General features: G+C 42.7%; 1 long non-coding RNA gene across 1 annotated transcript; it reads left to right on the forward strand.

Moving 5' to 3' along the window:
• The first annotated feature begins 11,493 nt into the window (after nucleotides 1-11,493).
• On the forward strand, nucleotides 11,494-15,822 carry LOC143267564 (uncharacterized). The gene is made up of 2 exons (XR_013042759.1): nucleotides 11,494-12,170; nucleotides 12,765-15,822. It is a non-coding gene; the product is annotated as an uncharacterized LOC143267564 (long non-coding RNA).
• Nucleotides 15,823-17,317: the final 1,495 nt, after the last annotated feature.

The raw sequence follows: 17,317 nt of genomic DNA on the forward strand, positions 1-17,317 counted from the left end.
TTCCTAGTGTGTTTTGGTTGCGACCAATTTCCCCCAAAGCATTACTTTGGCTTCATCCTCCACGACTTTTACAGAAATAAAAATATGTCCATATTTGTTTGAAAGTTATTTATCTAACTATATGTCATGATCTCATTTCATGTACTTTTCTGAAGTGTGAAGTACATCTGTCTGACCGCGAGGGGCACTCCGCTCATTTTGTATTCTTTTCCCTGCTGATGCTGGAAGAGTTTCTAAGTCAAAAGAATGCACGTTTCCACAGCAGTTGGTGACCTCTCAATGCTAAGTATTTTCGCTACTCTTTTGTGACATAGAAATTTCTTTCCTTTGTTCCTATTGAATGGCTGGAACATTCAACCCATCAAATATTTCTGACAGGTTGATGTAGGACCTTTGACCTTTCTTCATTATTCCCGATCCTGGAAAGCCATATCTACTTTGGAACATGTTTTTGTCCAAAGCACTTTTATTTTCTGGTGCAAGTCAGGGACTTCAGACTCAAGTTCAGACACTTTAGTTGGAACTGTGGCTTAACTTCACACACAGAAGCAACTTTCCATATGACAGGCTCACTTCTGTATCAACTCCCTGACACACACTAGTTTTGTTGTATATCTGTGGTAGTTCAAATGTAATTGGCCCCCATAATCTCATAGGCAGTAGCACTCTATTAAAAGGTATGGCTTTCTTGGAGTAGGTAAGGCCTTGGTGGAGGAAGTGTGTCACTGTGGAGATGGGCTTTGAGGTCTCCAATGCTCAAGCTACATCCGGTGTCACAGATCACTTCCTGTTGCCTAAGGGTAAAAATGTAGGACTCTTAACTCCTTCTCTAGCACCATGTCTGCCTGCATGCCACCATGAACCATGATGATAATGGACTAAACCTCTGAAAATGTAAGCCACCCCTATTAAATGTTTTCCCTTATGAGAGTTACCATGGTCATGGTATCTCTTCACAGCAATATTAACCCTAACTAAGACAGTATCCTATGTTCTACTCTTTTCTGTTGAGGAAGAAGTTACTGAGTTCCATTGAGACAGAGACAAGGGAGGCATCATCTTTTCACTGCCATGGGTCGGGGGCTGCTGTTCAAATAGACCTTTCATTGGGTTATTTTTATTGCATCAAGTTCTTTGGGTGGTGTATGTAATTGTAAAGGCATCATGAGAAGAGGCAACCTGTCAACTGAGACCCCAGATATGATTCAGATTCACCAGGGGGAATCACAGGGACTGAGATTAATGAGAGAAGGTAACATGAGCCTTATAGGTTGGGAAAACTAAAGCAGGCTGCTATTCAAAGGGGATGAGAAGAGCCAGGACAGCTGGCACAGCTGCCATTAGAGAGGGAAATACCACCAGATGTCAAATGGTGTAAGTTGCTTTAGGGGTTGCCAAGGAGATAAAGCTAGCTCTAAATCCTCTGAGATAATTAAATACAGCTGAAGGAAGCTTGAGGCTGAGACCAAAGAGCGTCATGTCTCATGCAGGTGAGATGACCAAGGACCCAGCACAGGTTAAGGAACCCAGGGATGTAGTATCTGTAGACATTGTCAATAGTAGCAGTTAGAAGCTCAGAAACATTGTGAAAGAACTGCTACATGTTTTAGCTTGAATTTTGAATTCTCTAAGGATTCATCCAGTGGCAAGGGACATTGATCAAACACCAGGATCCTTACAGTTGCAAAAGCCATATCTCAAGATACTTGAGTTCATCTCAGTTTGACACACTGGCTGAAGGCCACACTCACTACTGGAGCCTGAGATATGATTATCACAAGGAGATAACTCTTCTGAGCTTACAAACTGAATGAGATGTAAGAGGAATTGTAGACTGAAGTAGTCCCAGTGTTCACCGTGCCCCTCAACATGGCACCTCAGATCTCTAAGTGAAGTCCCAACATGGGCAATTTGTGTCTTTTCTTGGTCAAGCCACATAACATCACAGAAAGTTAATTTTATTAGCTAATTGTGTATATAATTTTTCTACATATGCTTTGTAGGATGTAATGGGGTCTCTGAAATAACTCAGGAGAAGTAGGCCATAAAATCAATGCATCACGGCTTTGAATGCATGGCTTTCCTTTTGTGAGATGCAATGATCCACAATTAGATAAAAGTGTCCTGTTGAATTGTAGTCCCTGTTGGCACTACTAATTATTATTAGTTTTTGTTGACTTGTATTCAATTGTAGAAAAGAAAGGCATCTAGTCAGTTGGTTCCAGAAAGAAACGAAGATAATGCAAAAAGAAGACTATGCAGAGGCAATTTGGGTCCAGCTGTTCTGAATTTGAAATCCTTGAGTGTGGGAACAAAAGCTTTGCAGTTACTGAAGTCTCAGATTTCAAGCCATTAGAGCAGAATGCAAGTGTGGACTTCAAACAACCAAAGAGGAGTCTATACAGGGAATTAGGATTACGCCCCCAAGTCTACAGCACTGGCTGTGGCAAGTTCCCAGGGCACAATTGTTGCTTCTTAAGTAATTCTCAGAAAGACTTGAGTTCAGGCGATTTTTTTTTTTCTGAAAAGAGTCAGAGCTTTTAAAGTTAAGAAAGAAAAATTGTAGTTGAAAAAGGGCAGGATGAAGAGGAATGTTAAAAATGGAAAAATCAGCCAAAGTTAAACAGCACAGCGTGATCAAAGCAGAAAACTGTTCAAAACCTTTTATGCTGTACTCCTAGGTCATCTGATTGCCAAGTCCAAGTCCAAGCAATTTTTCAAGACCGTTTCATAAGATGTCCCTCCTATTTCCTTCTGTATTTGCAAAACTTTAAACCCAAATTATGGTTTTTACCAAATAAGGATGCTAAGGCCAGCCACTCAAGTCAGATATACTAGTAGACAGGCACAGGTGGCCAGTCATCTGCAGATGTCTGTCACATGAACATCTCCAGGTCTGGGCCCCAGCCAATGATGAAGGAGAACTGTCTTTGTAAGTCTCATTTTATGATACCGCCTTGGGTCTGGCTAGACTTGGTAAGGTGCTGGTCAAAGTGGCTTTTCCAGAAGGTGTGATGGCCAATACTTGGCAATTGTGCTGGTTTGAATGAAAATGACAGCCATAGGCTCACAGGACTGGCACTATTATGAGGTGTGGCCTTGTTGAAGGAAGTGTGTCACTGCGGATGGGCTTTGAGGTTTCAGATGCTCAAGCCAAGCCCATGCCCAGTGTCACTCTCTTCCTGCTGCCTGTCGATCTGGATGTAGACCTCTCAACTTCTTCTCCAGCACCGTGTCTGCTTGTCTGCCGCCATGATATATGATGACAATGGACTAAACCTCTGAAGTGTAAACCAGCCACAGTTTTATAAGAGTTGCTGTGGTCATGGTCTTCATAGCCATAGAAACCCTAAGACAGCTATGGATTAGCAGGTCTTTTTTTTTTTTCCCTAATGCATCGACTTTGGCAACCAAATCTAGCCTATCACTTTCCTTATCTATGATGTAGAGTGAACTGTCAATGTGTGGTTGGTGGAAGCAGGTATTTTCCGTACTCGTGCATAAGTTCGATGGTGTGTGGAAGGGAACCTGTTTCAGGAAACTAACAAGCATGCCTGAAACCATAGTTCTACTTAGTTTGCACATTCATTGAGTGAGAGAGGGCAGAAGAGAAACAGAAAGCAGGCAAGTCCTTACCACATCAGGGGTGACTCAGGAGAGCTGGGCACCTGCATTTTTAAGTGCAGTCAACAGTAATGCCAAAGGTCCCCAGTAAGGGATACACACAGAATAAATGTGGGTCAGATCAGTGGTTCACACAAATCAGCTCATTCTGCATTCACTGGGGCCCTGACCATGGAAGATCTGATTCCAGGGGTTGGGGGTAGGGTCAGGGAGTCTGTGTTTGTAACTGGATGCCCTGGTGTTGGTGATGTTGTTGTTCCAGACTCCATGTTCTGAGAAACCCCAGTTCTGAGGAAAAACAAGTTCAAGTGGGTGGAGTCAGAAAAAACAGACACAAGAGAGCATGCACTGTGAATTCAGAGTTAGATGTCGTTGAATGAAGTTCAAAACTGTTAGATTGCCCTGGTGCTTTGTGGTGAATGGCCCACAACACAGAAGCAGATGCTAACGAGGAGGCTGTTGCAGTGGGTCAGTGGCCCATGGCTACGGTGGACTCAGCAGTAACCGCAGAGACGGGGGATTGGTGTTACCTTTCAGCAATAGTAGTTTCAGGGCTCGCTTGCCTGTGGGATCCAGCATGTGCAGGAGAGTAGAGCTGTGGATGAAGACCCTTCATGGCAGTGGTGATCAACCTGTGAGTCTCAAGCCCTCTGTGGGGGTGTCACATATCAGATATCCTGCTTATCAGATGTTTACATTATTCTTCATAACAGTAGCAAAACTATAATTATGAAGCAGGAACGGAATAATGTTATGGTTGGGGGTCACCACAACAGGAGGAACTGTTTTAAAGGGTCGCAGCATTAGGAAGGTTGAGAACCACTGCTCTGTGGAGTCCGAACAACATGCAGTTGATTGTGTGGCCAAGGACTATGTGGTACTTATGAACATCGCAGAGCGGACATGAAGAACTGTGTGGAAGGGACTAGAGAGAATAATCTGTATTGTTTTCCTAGCTATCTTATCTATAGATGGATAGTTAGACATCTGATACACGATAACTCAGTGCTGCATGCCTGGGCTGGGCCCTCTCTGACACCCCAGCCTACAGATATAGGACCTTCTAGACAGCTCTGGCTGACTTGGTAGTCCTCCCCACATGATTCAAAGTTGAGGACCTTGCTCAACAAGCTTTTGGCTGAGACATCCCCTCCACATAGCAGCACACACTATCTAGAAATCACTATTACCTTGTTTGTTTTTGCTTGTGAGACAGTCTTCCTTCTTAAGCTAGGTTAGCCTTGATTTTTTTTCGTAGCCCAGGCTGGTATTGAACTTATAATCCTCCAGTCCCAGCTTCCTAGGTTAGCCTTGATTTTTTTTCATAGCCCAGGCTGGTATTGAACTTATAATCCTCCAGTCCCAGCTTCCTGAGCACTAGAATTGCATGTCTGGCCTGAGAATCACTGTTTAGGTGGAGCCTCTAACAGTCACCCTTGGTGGTTACTGGAGTCAAGTTTAAATAGGATGGTATAACAAAGGGAAAATAAAAAGCATAGTCCTCCTGTAAAATCCAGCCTTCTGTCTTTGGTTCCTCTTTTGAGGTATATTACTTAATTCTGCCCTATCTTTGTTTATTTGTTTGTTTGAATCTGAAGATAGAGTTAGTACCAATGTGCATCCTTTAAAAGATGAAATGAGTCACAGCATTGGGAAGATGTGTTTATCTAAATGTCTGTGAGGAAAGGGTCATTCCATTTTTATTAGTCTCCATTCAGATATTGTAAAAGCACTTGGTGAATTGCAAATTACTCTAACTGGATGGTGTGGCTAGGAGCTGGTAAGTTTTCCAGTACAGTGCAGGGCTCCCGACTTGCCTGTTTTGTGTCTCACAGCTCACCCATGGCTTGTCAGACAAATTGTCTGGTCAAATTGCATTTCTGCCACAGGTAATGAATTCTTTTTTTTGGAGGGTGGACCAAGACTGTCTTGGGTTTCACATTCCTTTGCTTCAGCCAAGATGTTTCCTGAGGGCTGTGGAAGGAGGTGGTTCTAAGTGCAAAGGAAGTCTGGTATTCACGTGGTTGTGGCATTCCAGGGAGAAATCCACTAAATTAACACAAGAGCTGTCGTGGAGGGTGTGCACAATTCTTCTGGTTCAACTGCAAAAATTCTGGATGTAATTTATTCAAATCTGCAAATGATTGTAGGACTTGATTTATAAGGAAAATAGAGTAGCATAGGAAGCCTCATTGGATTTGGGAAATGAAGAGATCGTAAAAGCTCTGTGTTCCCTGTGTATTCCAGAGGGCTCATGCCTGGGTGGTAAATGCAGGAGGACCCTCAGAGAAGTATACTGCTCCAGCGACATCCTAGGATGTCAACCTGCCCTAAAGTGCCTTCCTGTGATGCTCCGCTCCTCTGGCTAACTCACCCACTGTGGGGCATTGTGGATGCCTGTGCTCCATTCTCATGATTAATCACCCCTAGGACTTATGCTGTGCTCCTGGAGACAGCTATATCCAGTTCCTTCCGTGCCATTTGTCATCCTTGCCTCAGCTCAGCACATCAGGAACCAGCTCTCCATCATAACCGAGGAAACAACTCAAAGAGGTTGAAACACTTGCTCAAGGTCCATGGCCAGCAAGACACACAGGCAGCAGGCTTTGCTTCTGGTTTTCAGACTCTTCCAAGGGATGAGAAGAGGAAGGGAATAAGTATCTCTTGTCCATCTTCTCTGTTTTGCTCCATTAGAAGAACTGATCCAAAACCATGCTGTCTGGCGATCCTGGAAACCTCTCTGGAGGTTGACAGTAATGGGGAGCATGTGACCCTGAGAGGTCACTGTTTTGATTGTATCAGATTCAATAAAATGCCTGCCCACCGTTTAATAACAATGAAGGTGCTATGTGCAGTTATGAAGCACAGCATTTCCTCTACTACCCAAATCTGGCTTCCTTCAGTTAAAATAGGATTTGTTGTTATTGCTGTTGTTTGAGACAGAGTTTCTCTGTGATAGCCCTGGCTGTCCCAGAACACACTCTGTGGACCAGGTTGGCCTCGAACTCATAGATCCGATTGCTTTTGCCTCCCAAGTGCTGGAGTTAAAGGCATGCACCACCACTGCTCAGTTTAAAATAGCATTTTAATGATTTAAAATAAAATTATACATATGTGAATTTGTAGATATAAATTAGTGAAAAAGAAAAGAGAAATGCATGCAGGGATAGGGAAGAGGTCACTTTTATCGAGTCTCATCCAACAGCTGACATCCTTAACTTTTCTTTCAGGCCTCAGTTTAAGGGAGTGGTCCATGTGTGGCCTGTGTGTAGCTCTTCTGGGAAGTTAAGTTCAAAGCATCTGTGATTGTTTTCATCTTATATATGTACAATATGGCTAAAGTAACACGCATTGCTATGTCCTTTAATCAGTTCCCTTTGATCATGAAGGTAAGTGTCAATCCTCTGCCTCAGCAAGGAGAAGCAGGTTTCTCAGATCGGCCCTGGGCCTGGTTCTAGCTGCAAGCAGTTGGTTTTTTAGCATTTACAGAAATTGATAGTCAACACTGAGCAAGTTTTAAGGAAATTTTCATGATGATAACATTCCACATGCCATTTTGGTCTGGGTCACGTTGGACTGTTTGACAAGAAGGGGTTTTGGCTTAACTGCTTGGAAGAGGCACGTCCCATAGTGGCCAAAGGCCAGTTCATGGATCGTTGAAGGTAAGTCTGTGCTGGGTGACACCTCTGGGCTTCAGGCAGAGAGGTCCAGCCCCGAGACTCAGAGATGGATGGCCACAGTCTGTTACTGTGAGTTCTCTGGCAAGTGGGAGCAATTGGAGAGTAAGGCAAGATTATCCCTATATTTTTTCCCCAAAGAAGAATGCAGAAAAGGAAAGACCAACCACAAATCTCCATTTTCTCACTGTTTTAGGTAGAGTAATTAATTTATTTTAAATTATGTACTCCTTTTTTAACATTTAAGTTAAACATTGTATATAATAATGTATATAAACATTGTATATAAAAATGTATGTAATAATGTATAGTGGCTCACATGCACAAAGTAGGGAAATCTCCCAAGCCAGTCACCCTCTCCCCTCTGTTGAATGACATCAAGACCAGACTTTCCTGAATCTGCTGTCCACTCCACGAAGCTCACATGACGTAGTTATATTATAGGCATACTGTGATGGTTGTCAACTTGAGTACATCTGAAATAAGCTAAAACCCAAACACCTGGGCCCACCTATGAGGAATTTTCCTGATCAGATCATCTGAGTTGGGAAGACGAAAGATTCATTCTAAGCCTGGGCCACACCTTCTGATGGCAGCCCGCTGAAAAGGACATTGAAGAAGGAAGCTTCTGCTGTTCACCTGCTTATCCTCACTGTCTCTGGCAATTTCATCTGCTCTGTTGCTCAGGTATTCCCTGGCTGGTGTTAGAACCCAACATATACTGAGGATCGGCAGCTCTCTAGGATTTCCCTAGGACTCTAGCCCTAGATTGGGACAGCTGAGACACCCAGTCTTATTCTGTTATCATATGGCCGTTGTAGGACTACCTGGACCTGTAAATCAACCTAGTCAGTCTCTCTCTCTCTCTCTCTCTCTCTCTCTCTCTCTCTCTCTCTCTCTCTCTCTCTCTCTCTCTCTCTCTCTCTCTCTCCCTCCTATTCCTTTAGAGAACCCAGACTAAGCACATATCCATAGATATCCATAGATTGGCAGACTCTTTCAGCACATGCATCTGACCCTTAGAAAGCAACCATGGCAATTCTGCATGTATCTGTGTCAGAACTGTCTTACTATCTACCCCTGCTCAGGGTGGCTTCTGCAACAGCCAGCATTCTTTCTCCATGAGGCAGTTAGACACCCAGTATCAAAATGGCAAAGGGTGGTGAGGGAGGGTTTGTTCCAAGCTTCTTTTTATTGATCTAATATTGTTCCATGTCTCTAGATCCTCTTCCCTCCATGCATGACCCTTTTTAGGAGAACACAGTCTGATAGTTTTATAATGACCAATTACCTTCCCAACCACCCTGACTAAAATCATATCCTGAGGTATTGTGACATGAAGACTTTAACAACTAAAACTTGAGTGTGGGAGCCCAAATTACTTAAGGTCAGAGAATCTGAGCTTGCTTTGTCCAGCATGGCTGCATAATGGGATGATTTAGCCACCGGTGTGTTTACCGGGTGTTTTGAAGGGTCTACGCTTGGCTGTATGTTGTGCTTTGATCTTGAAAGGGGGCAGTCTTTTGCCTCACCACTTGGTATTGTATAAAAAGCCCTTAGGAATAAATCTCGAGGCAACTAGGTATTGACCCAGGGTCCTCCCAAAGCTATTCTCTATTTCTGTCTTTCTTATTATCTCTTTCTATATTTCTATCTATCATTTTTTTCATACCTCTCTGTTGCTCCCAAGAACCCTTCAATAGGTGGGAGCAGGTTGGAGATGGACTCCAGCAGATTCCCACACTTGAGGGGAAACAGTTTAACCCATAGTACCATCCTACACCACTGGAAGAGTCAGAGACAGGAAGGATGCTTAGCTTAGTGTGGTTGTCCCAAAGTCTGTGGTTGGTGGCTGGCTAAGTGACTTAGAGAAGGAGAAATGATAATAGTTTGGTGTTTCCACAGCATGCTGCATCCATTTTTGAGTCCAAGGCAGAGGATCAGAGCTAGGGACCACAACATCTGACTGTTGGACCTACAGGTTCCTGGGTGTTCTGGGCTTGCTGAGCCTTGCCAACAGGGTCCTTGTTCTGCACAGCAGCTGGCACTGGCTTCAGGCTGGCTGCTGAAATTACCCACGCTCAGTAACACTGGGCAAACACATGTGTTTTCTGAACCCATTTGTATGTTTCATGGCCTGGATTTCTTTTGTATTTGGTAATATATTATATTCATCTTTCTAACTGGATAAATATTTGTGAAATTAAGGGACTGAGTAGAGGAGTCAGGGTAGGGGCAAGTATTCTTTGAATTTGTGTGTCTAGTTATATATGTATGTATATATGCACATATATTCACAAATGTATACAATCTAGTTACATATATCTAGGTCTTCTAGTTATATATCAATACACACACACACACACACACACACACACACACATACACGATATATGTATTTGTTTCTTTTATACCAGAATTTAAGAATGATTCTTCTCAAATGTTGTTAACTACACCATAATATGTTACCTATAAAAGTAATTTAAGAATAAATTATTATTTTTCTATAGAAAGTACAAATACATTTTCTCCCAAAAGTACACAAAATAATACATTTTGTGGACATCTCTGAATATGCCATTTGGGAATATTCCTAAAAATGTAGTTATGCCATAAAAAGCCTGGAGAATGGATGCAGCATCAGCAGATCTTAGTCCAAGGCCTGGACCACTCTGTGGTCCTTGAAATGATGCTACATATAGTGTCCTTGATTTGCATAATGTGAGTCTTTATTCTTTTTCAGTCTGTGTCCTTTTGCTCAGCCAATGAAGGATCTTGTTGTGCGTTTCTTTTTTTATTTAACATTTTTTCATTTTTCTTTATTAAGAAATTTTCTACTCACTCTACATCCATACACAGATCCCACCTCCTCCCTCCTCCCATCTCTCAGCTTTCCCTCCCAAGCCACCCCACATCCCCAGATCCCCCAAATCAAGGTCTCCTCCCATGCAGAGTCAGCAGAGCCTGGCACACTGAGCCTAGGCAGGTCCAAGTCCTGCCCCACTGCACCAAGACTGCGCAAGGCGTCACACCACAGGCTCCCAAAAGCCTGCCCATGCCATTGTGCATTTCTTTTTCTTTTTCTTTTTTTTTTTTTTTTTTGGTTTTTCGAGACAGGGTTTCTCTGTGTAGCTTTGCGCCTTTCCTGGAGCTCACTTGGTAGTCCAGGCTGGCCTCGAACTCACAGAGATCCGCCTGCCTCTGCCTCCCGAGTGCTGGGATTAAAGGCGTGTGCCACCAACGCCCGGCATTGTGCATTTCTTGAATACAAGTGAACCTGAATTGTGCTGGCCACAGTCTGTTACTTCTCACTTGACTATGACTCTTCTGGGGCACTCATCTTCCCTTTCTTACTTTCTTCTGTTTGTCTGTAGATGTCAAAAATATGTCATCATTGTGCTCTCAATTTCTGTGAGCTAAACATTTTCAGATTCTACTCACAAGGGCGATTATTAATCTATGTCATCTACGACAGCTGTCTCAGTGACAGGACCTATGTGTTTTATGGCTAAGAAGTATTTCAGTGTATATAAATGCCATCTTTCTTTATCTAAATGTCCTCTGATGAACATTTATAAGGGTCTCACATGCTGGCTTTTATAGTCACTTCAGGTTATGTGGGAATGGCTGTCTTTTTTATATATGTATATGAATTAAGATATTACATTGTACCCTAAAAGTTAAAAATGTATTTTACAAATATATATCACATATAATTTTTTTTATATTTAAAAATTTTACTACTTTGGTAATATGTAGTTGATTTTACCTTACTCATAGAATAGATCATTTGAAAGTTTTTGGTTTTTGTTATTTATTTAAAAAATCATTTTATTTCTTTATTGTCATCATATGTTGAATAGTAATATGTGAGAAATGTCCTAACATTTTCATGAATGTGAGCTGTGTAACTGTTTGCCAAATAGAGCCTCTATACCAAGAATGGGTCACTTGATACCACTCCATTAGCTGGAAGACCCCAGGCCCATCAGCCAGGCCAGGGTCTGTGAAATGGGAAAATGTAAACCCGGGGTAACATCTGGCCTGTTGTCATGATGGACCAGATTGTGCTTGTTCAAACACAGTGAAGCAGAGGTCTTCAAAATGTGCTGTGAGGGACAGAATATTGATCCCACTGAAGAAATTGTGCAGGCCAGTTCTCAACAGAGGGCCCAATCGGGAGTTTCAGGCAGTGGAGGGGATCGCTCAAAAGGGTGGAGTAAGGAGCCCTACTTTTTTTCTGAAGGGAAATTGAGGAGTGGATCTGGGAGAGGGAAGGTTGCAGCGCAAACTGGGAGGAGTGGAGGGAAACCATGGTCAGAATGTATTGTATGAGAGAAGAATACATTTTAAAAAAGTGGAATTTGCATTCTGAGGTTGGGGTGTATAGGATTTTGTGCATATGTGTGTGTGGACATATATAGCTATATAGATATGACACATAATCACACGTATCTGAAAACATATGTAGAGATACACTATTATGACTTTATTTCTAAAAAAAAATTACCCAAACAATGAGGACTAATGGTTTTTAGACTCCTTTCAACATCTAGGTGAACACTTGGCCCCTGGGGAATTTTCCACAAATGATAATAGAATGAATGAACGGAACCTGTGCAAGGACGATTTCACCTGGTCATGAAGTATATATCAGATCCTAAGAGCTTATGGAGTCTGAATACAGCTCAACGAGGCTCTTCTTCTGAGAGCAAAGGAGAGGGTGAGGAAGATCTGGCCATGGTGGCCTGGCCTGCAATGTGATGTTCTTACTACTGAGTTACTGCTTCCTATCAGTGTCCAATCATCTCAGTGACCAAAGACGCCCACACATGTCACCACCTGTGTATTCTGCCACATGTTGGAAAGGTCTGTTCCTGGGTTATCTTGGCAGATAGCTTTATTCCTTTTTCTTATTGGTTTAGTTGATTAGACATGTACATGCACACATATAAACATATATATGCACATACATACAAGGCTTGGGATCTCCATGGATCCCTTTGGTCTGACTTATATCACAGACTGAAGTGCCGCACCAAAATGACTTTTCATTAATAATGAGTGTTCCGTTGCTTTCGCTAAGTCAAAAGCATGAGAAAAGTTAGTTCTTATGACAGATAACTCAGTGATTAAGAGCACTTGCTGAACAGTCATGTACAGGAGTTCTGATCCAAATGCCATGGCTCTACAGAGATCTCAAACCTTGCGTGTGAGTGTGTACACGCATGTGTTCAGAAGAACCTCCCCAGGTTCAGGGAGAGATACTGCCTCAAAGAAATAGGCAGAGAGTGATAGAGGAGGACTCCCTAATGCCGTCTTCTGGCCTCTGTGTACTCATATGGGAGCATGTAACAGTACACACATAAATAAATAAATAAATAAATAAATAAATAAATAAATAAATAAATAATAAATAAATAAATAGAAATTAAGTAAAAACCCTTGCTTTTGCTTTGGTAGAGTTTTACTGCCATGAAGAATAGCAACATCTCACCAGTTTCCACTGGAAAGACTTCAAACCAACTGCTTGGGTTATAAATTTAAAAAAATATATATTTCTTCGGTAATGAAGTTGGTTTCAAGCTGCTGAAAGGACATGCCAAGAAAACTGTCATTGCTCTGAGACCGCACCTCTCACTGCAGCATGCCCATCATCCCTAGGAGTCAGGATCGTGCCTGCAAGCCATGTTCTGCACCCTGTGTCCATGGCACCTGGACTCCTCTCTAGGGCTGCTCACGCAGGGGCCAGGCCTGCGTCCTCTCAGGCAGCAATGTGAGTTACCATCACAGCTCCTCCGTCTGAGTGTGTTCCATCTGCATCTACAAATGCCTGGGCAGGATCTTCCATGTGAGCTTGGCACATAGTCACTGTTTCTGTTTCCAGCTTCATTAGCAATGACATTTCCATATCCCAATGCACAGCACAGCAAAGGAAATCACCACGGTAACCGAAATAGATTTGGGAAAATATTCATGAACTCGCACTGACTTTAAATAACAATGGATCTGAGACGACACAGGAGTCTAGGGGCCATCATCTCTGTAGAGGACCACAGGTCTGAGTCGTAAATGTCTCAAGCCCGTTCAGACCCTTAACTGGGAATGACATGGAGAGTGGAGGCCACACTAAAGGTTTCTCTGAAGACAACCTCTCCAGCTTTCCTTCTCTAAATCACACTGCAGCATTGCCCCTGGAGCAAGTGCCAGGAAGCCCCTTGGATGAGCTGATGACATGGATCTTGTTGAGGAAATGCATTCAGGCCATGCTGACAGGCAGAGGGCAGCCCTGTAAAGGGGCAGGAGCTCGCTGCCAAGTCTCAGCCTGTAGCAGCCTGCTCAAGGTAGCCACTCTCCCACTGCATGATCTACAGGTTCCTTCTGCGCCGACTCTCTTCTCTGTCTTACCCAAGCAGGACCAGGCAGACATTGGCGCCTTCTCTTAGGCGTTCTTTCCCCTTAAGGGCAGGGCATAGGGCAGTGTCAAGTATATAGAGGCCCAGCTACCCTGAGAAGCAGCAGAGCCATAGAGGGATGCAGAATAGGGGTTCTGGCAGCAACAAAGGATATTCTGGGTATGTGGTCTCATGTAAGGGCATACTCCTGGGAGCCTAGAAGGCCACATATGATAATTATATAGTCATTGCCCAATTAATAGCATCAATGTCATTGCTATTTGTTAGACAGGTATGAGTGCAACATAGGTATCTCTGCACCTATGCACTTGGATTTCACATTTGCAGACTCAACCAGCTGCAGGTTGATAGTATTTCTGTGGTAAAATAACAGTTCTGTGTGTACTGGGTACACAGACTTTCTTGTCACTGTGTCTTATCTAATGCAGAGCAACAGCGGTTTCAACAGCTTTCACCTTGAATTAGGTGTTTATAAGCCATCTGAAGAATTTAAAGTACACAGGAGGATGAATGAATACTGTGCCATTTTTATATTTCTGTAAGACACGAGCATTTGTGGATTTGGGTAGCCCCCGGGAGCTCTGAAATCCTCTACCAACCAATGTGCACACTCACAAACCCCATATGTATATGGGAAAAATACATTCTGTCACTTTGGAACCAGAAAGTGACTACAACTTTATCTTACTTCTAAACAAGATTGGAGCTAGAACAGTTTGCTGATGCCATGGGCTAACTGACCAAGTGAAGCCCATCCTGGTTGATGGCTAGAAAGGGGAGAACAGGGATGAGGACTTGGTGAAGTGTGAGGGTGTTACTAGTGTTGGGAGAGGAGGTGAATTTGGAGCATGGAAATGGGGGAGGAGTACAGTGTGGTGGCAGTAGGCACTGTATACACTAGAGACACTCTGGTGGGTGTTTGGAGGGCTCTTTGCAGCTGGAAGCTTGAGGAAAGAGTTTGTTGTATCATCAATGGGGAGAACACCTGGCATGAGGAGAATTCCCACATTAGAGCCTTCAGCTTTCATAAAGGAAGGTCCAAAGGGCAATGGTGATTGAGACTGAAGAGGGCTTGAGGGCCCCAGAAGTAGATTCAGCTTCTGCATTTGGCTCCTCAGACCCCACTGCTTGACAGTCCATCTCCTGACATCTTCCTGTGTTACTATCATTGAAGCTAAGTACCATGATCCTTGTAAGATCAACTATGTTTTTCATTAAAGAAAGAAAGCAAGCAAAAGTTCTAGGCTTACTTCCTCCTCATACTTTCATATCTAGCTTAATAGACTCTCATCTTTTAAGTTTCCCATTCCTGTCTTTCCTGGAAGAACTAGGATGTTATTTGTCTGCACATCTACTCATGCATTGTGCATGTTGGTCATGGACTGCACATATAACCACACTCAGGCCATGTGTGGATTCTTGTTTTTAATTAAGAACATACTTTATTTTGTGAATAGCAATACAGTTTTCATATTAACTAACACATCAGTAGAACAGCTTGACAGTTTTAAACAGAAAAAAGGAAGGAAATTTCAGGTTACAAAATCCCTCCCCCAAAACAAAACAACCTGCTCTCCCCACTTTCTAAGTGGGTCAGGGTGACAAATGTATTTATTGACCAGCTGAGTAGTAATTTCTACTGAGATAAAAAGACTCTTTTAGAGAGAATTGTTTAAGAACCCCTATGTTCATCTTACCAGGAAGCTCTTCAAAACTCAGGAAGTAAACAAATCAAAGGCTTCAAGAAGTCCCTGAAACTGACAAGATTCACCAAGCCGCTCCCTCTCCAAGCCTATGTAAGCAGTAAGGACTGCTGGGAGATACTCTCAGAGCTGCTGAGCCATGAGAATAGAAAGATACCAGCTGAGGTGCCCAGAAGATACTCAGACCAACTGAGCTTCTTGAAAGAGACACTCCCCAACCTGTCAACTGCCTGCAAGTTCTGTATCAAGCTTCAGGTATGAAGACCCAGGTATCCAGCTTTCATCAGCCATCACCCATGCTGGGGTGGGTTTTTGATGATGCAGCTGTCTTAGCATCGTCTCTTCTGTAATCTAAAGGAAGTCCTCTTGGAAGTAACCTCAATAAAGTTAGCAGCTCCCTGACTTGCGTTTTGGTGGCATCCTTACTTGTTATCAGTTCCAGATTGTGGTATGGAGATACCTGTTTATGACTCCCTAGGAAGAGTTCATATTGAATTCCTATTGCACTGATGGTGAATGGGATGAAAAAGAAAGCCTTACTTTCACACTCATTCCCTCAAAGGACTAATAGATGCTGAGTTCTTTTGGAATACACAAATGGTTCTTGCTACTCCAATACCCAGAAAGTTGAATTCACATATCTACCCTGAATAGAGCAGCAGCCACAACAATGACAACAACAACAATAATGATCCACAAAACTGTGATGGAGTTGAAATGAGGGGAACAAAGCTTTACATCCTTTTACCATGTGTTTCCTTTTTGAATTCTTCTCGATGGAAAAGAAGCTTATCTTTCCTGGCAATCTAGAGTTGACTGGACCTCTTTTTAAATCATAATCATTGACATGTTTTATGTTCTATCTCTTTAAATTGTGTCCTTTGTTATACTAATGTATAAGTTTGTGGATACATTAAAATCAATAGTGGAGCAAGATGATGTAGTAGGTAAAGCCAGTTACCCAGCAACCTAAATTCCATCCCCCAAACCATGTACAGGGGAAAGGAGAAAATAGAACCTACAAAATTGTCCTCTGATCCTACCCCCTCTCTCTCTAACATACACTAATAATATAAATAAAAATTTTAAAAATTAAAATTTACTTCAAAATATAGCCAAGAAAAAATGGTGAGGCATGAAATGTCCTTTTGTAGGAAGTTGGGAACTATGCTCAAGTGGGTGTGAACAAGCTCTGAGTGTCTTGCCACACTCAGGGCATGATGCTTGTGTAAGGCAATAGTTTCATGGATAGTGTAGTGACTCTGGACTCTATTTCCACCCACCAGGAAATTTTTTATCTTTGATCATGATACCAATAGAGGACACAGTGACACATTTGGTGTTTCCCTTGTTACTAGCATGACTGGAAATGAATAGAAGTGTTTAGGCTCTCAAGTGATGCTGAATGAACGTGCTCATGTTAAATGTATGCTTCTTATGAGAGGATGTAGAGTTGAGAAGGTCTATCACTCATGAATCCTTGACGAAAGTGCCTATTATACAAAGTGGATGTAAGACAGCAAGGAATATATGGGCAAGGAGGTATCAGATAAGTCTGTAGATCCTTTTTCCATCCCTTGAGTGTTGTCATTAACTGTGGATGTGCCCCAGGGTGCAATCTGGAGCTTCATATCTGTGGGAGCCCACATTGACTCCAGTTTGTGGCTTGATTCCATCTTGACTCTAGGTCAGAGAATTCAAGCTTATCTTTGCTCCTTATGGCTGGATAACAGGATGTTTGGCCAAGGGTGTGCTTACCAGATGTTTTGAGAATTAAGGATGTGTTTACAATTATTTGTTCCTTGGACCATGGTGTCTTTGAGAGGGGGAGGTCTTTTGCCCCCCCTGCTTTGGGCATAAAAAGGTTGTGAGAAATAAACTTGGGGCTGCTGAGGTA

The sequence above is a fragment of the Peromyscus maniculatus genome, chromosome 10, assembly GCF_049852395.1.
Source record: "Peromyscus maniculatus bairdii isolate BWxNUB_F1_BW_parent chromosome 10, HU_Pman_BW_mat_3.1, whole genome shotgun sequence".
Lineage (NCBI taxonomy): Eukaryota > Metazoa > Chordata > Mammalia > Rodentia > Cricetidae > Peromyscus > Peromyscus maniculatus.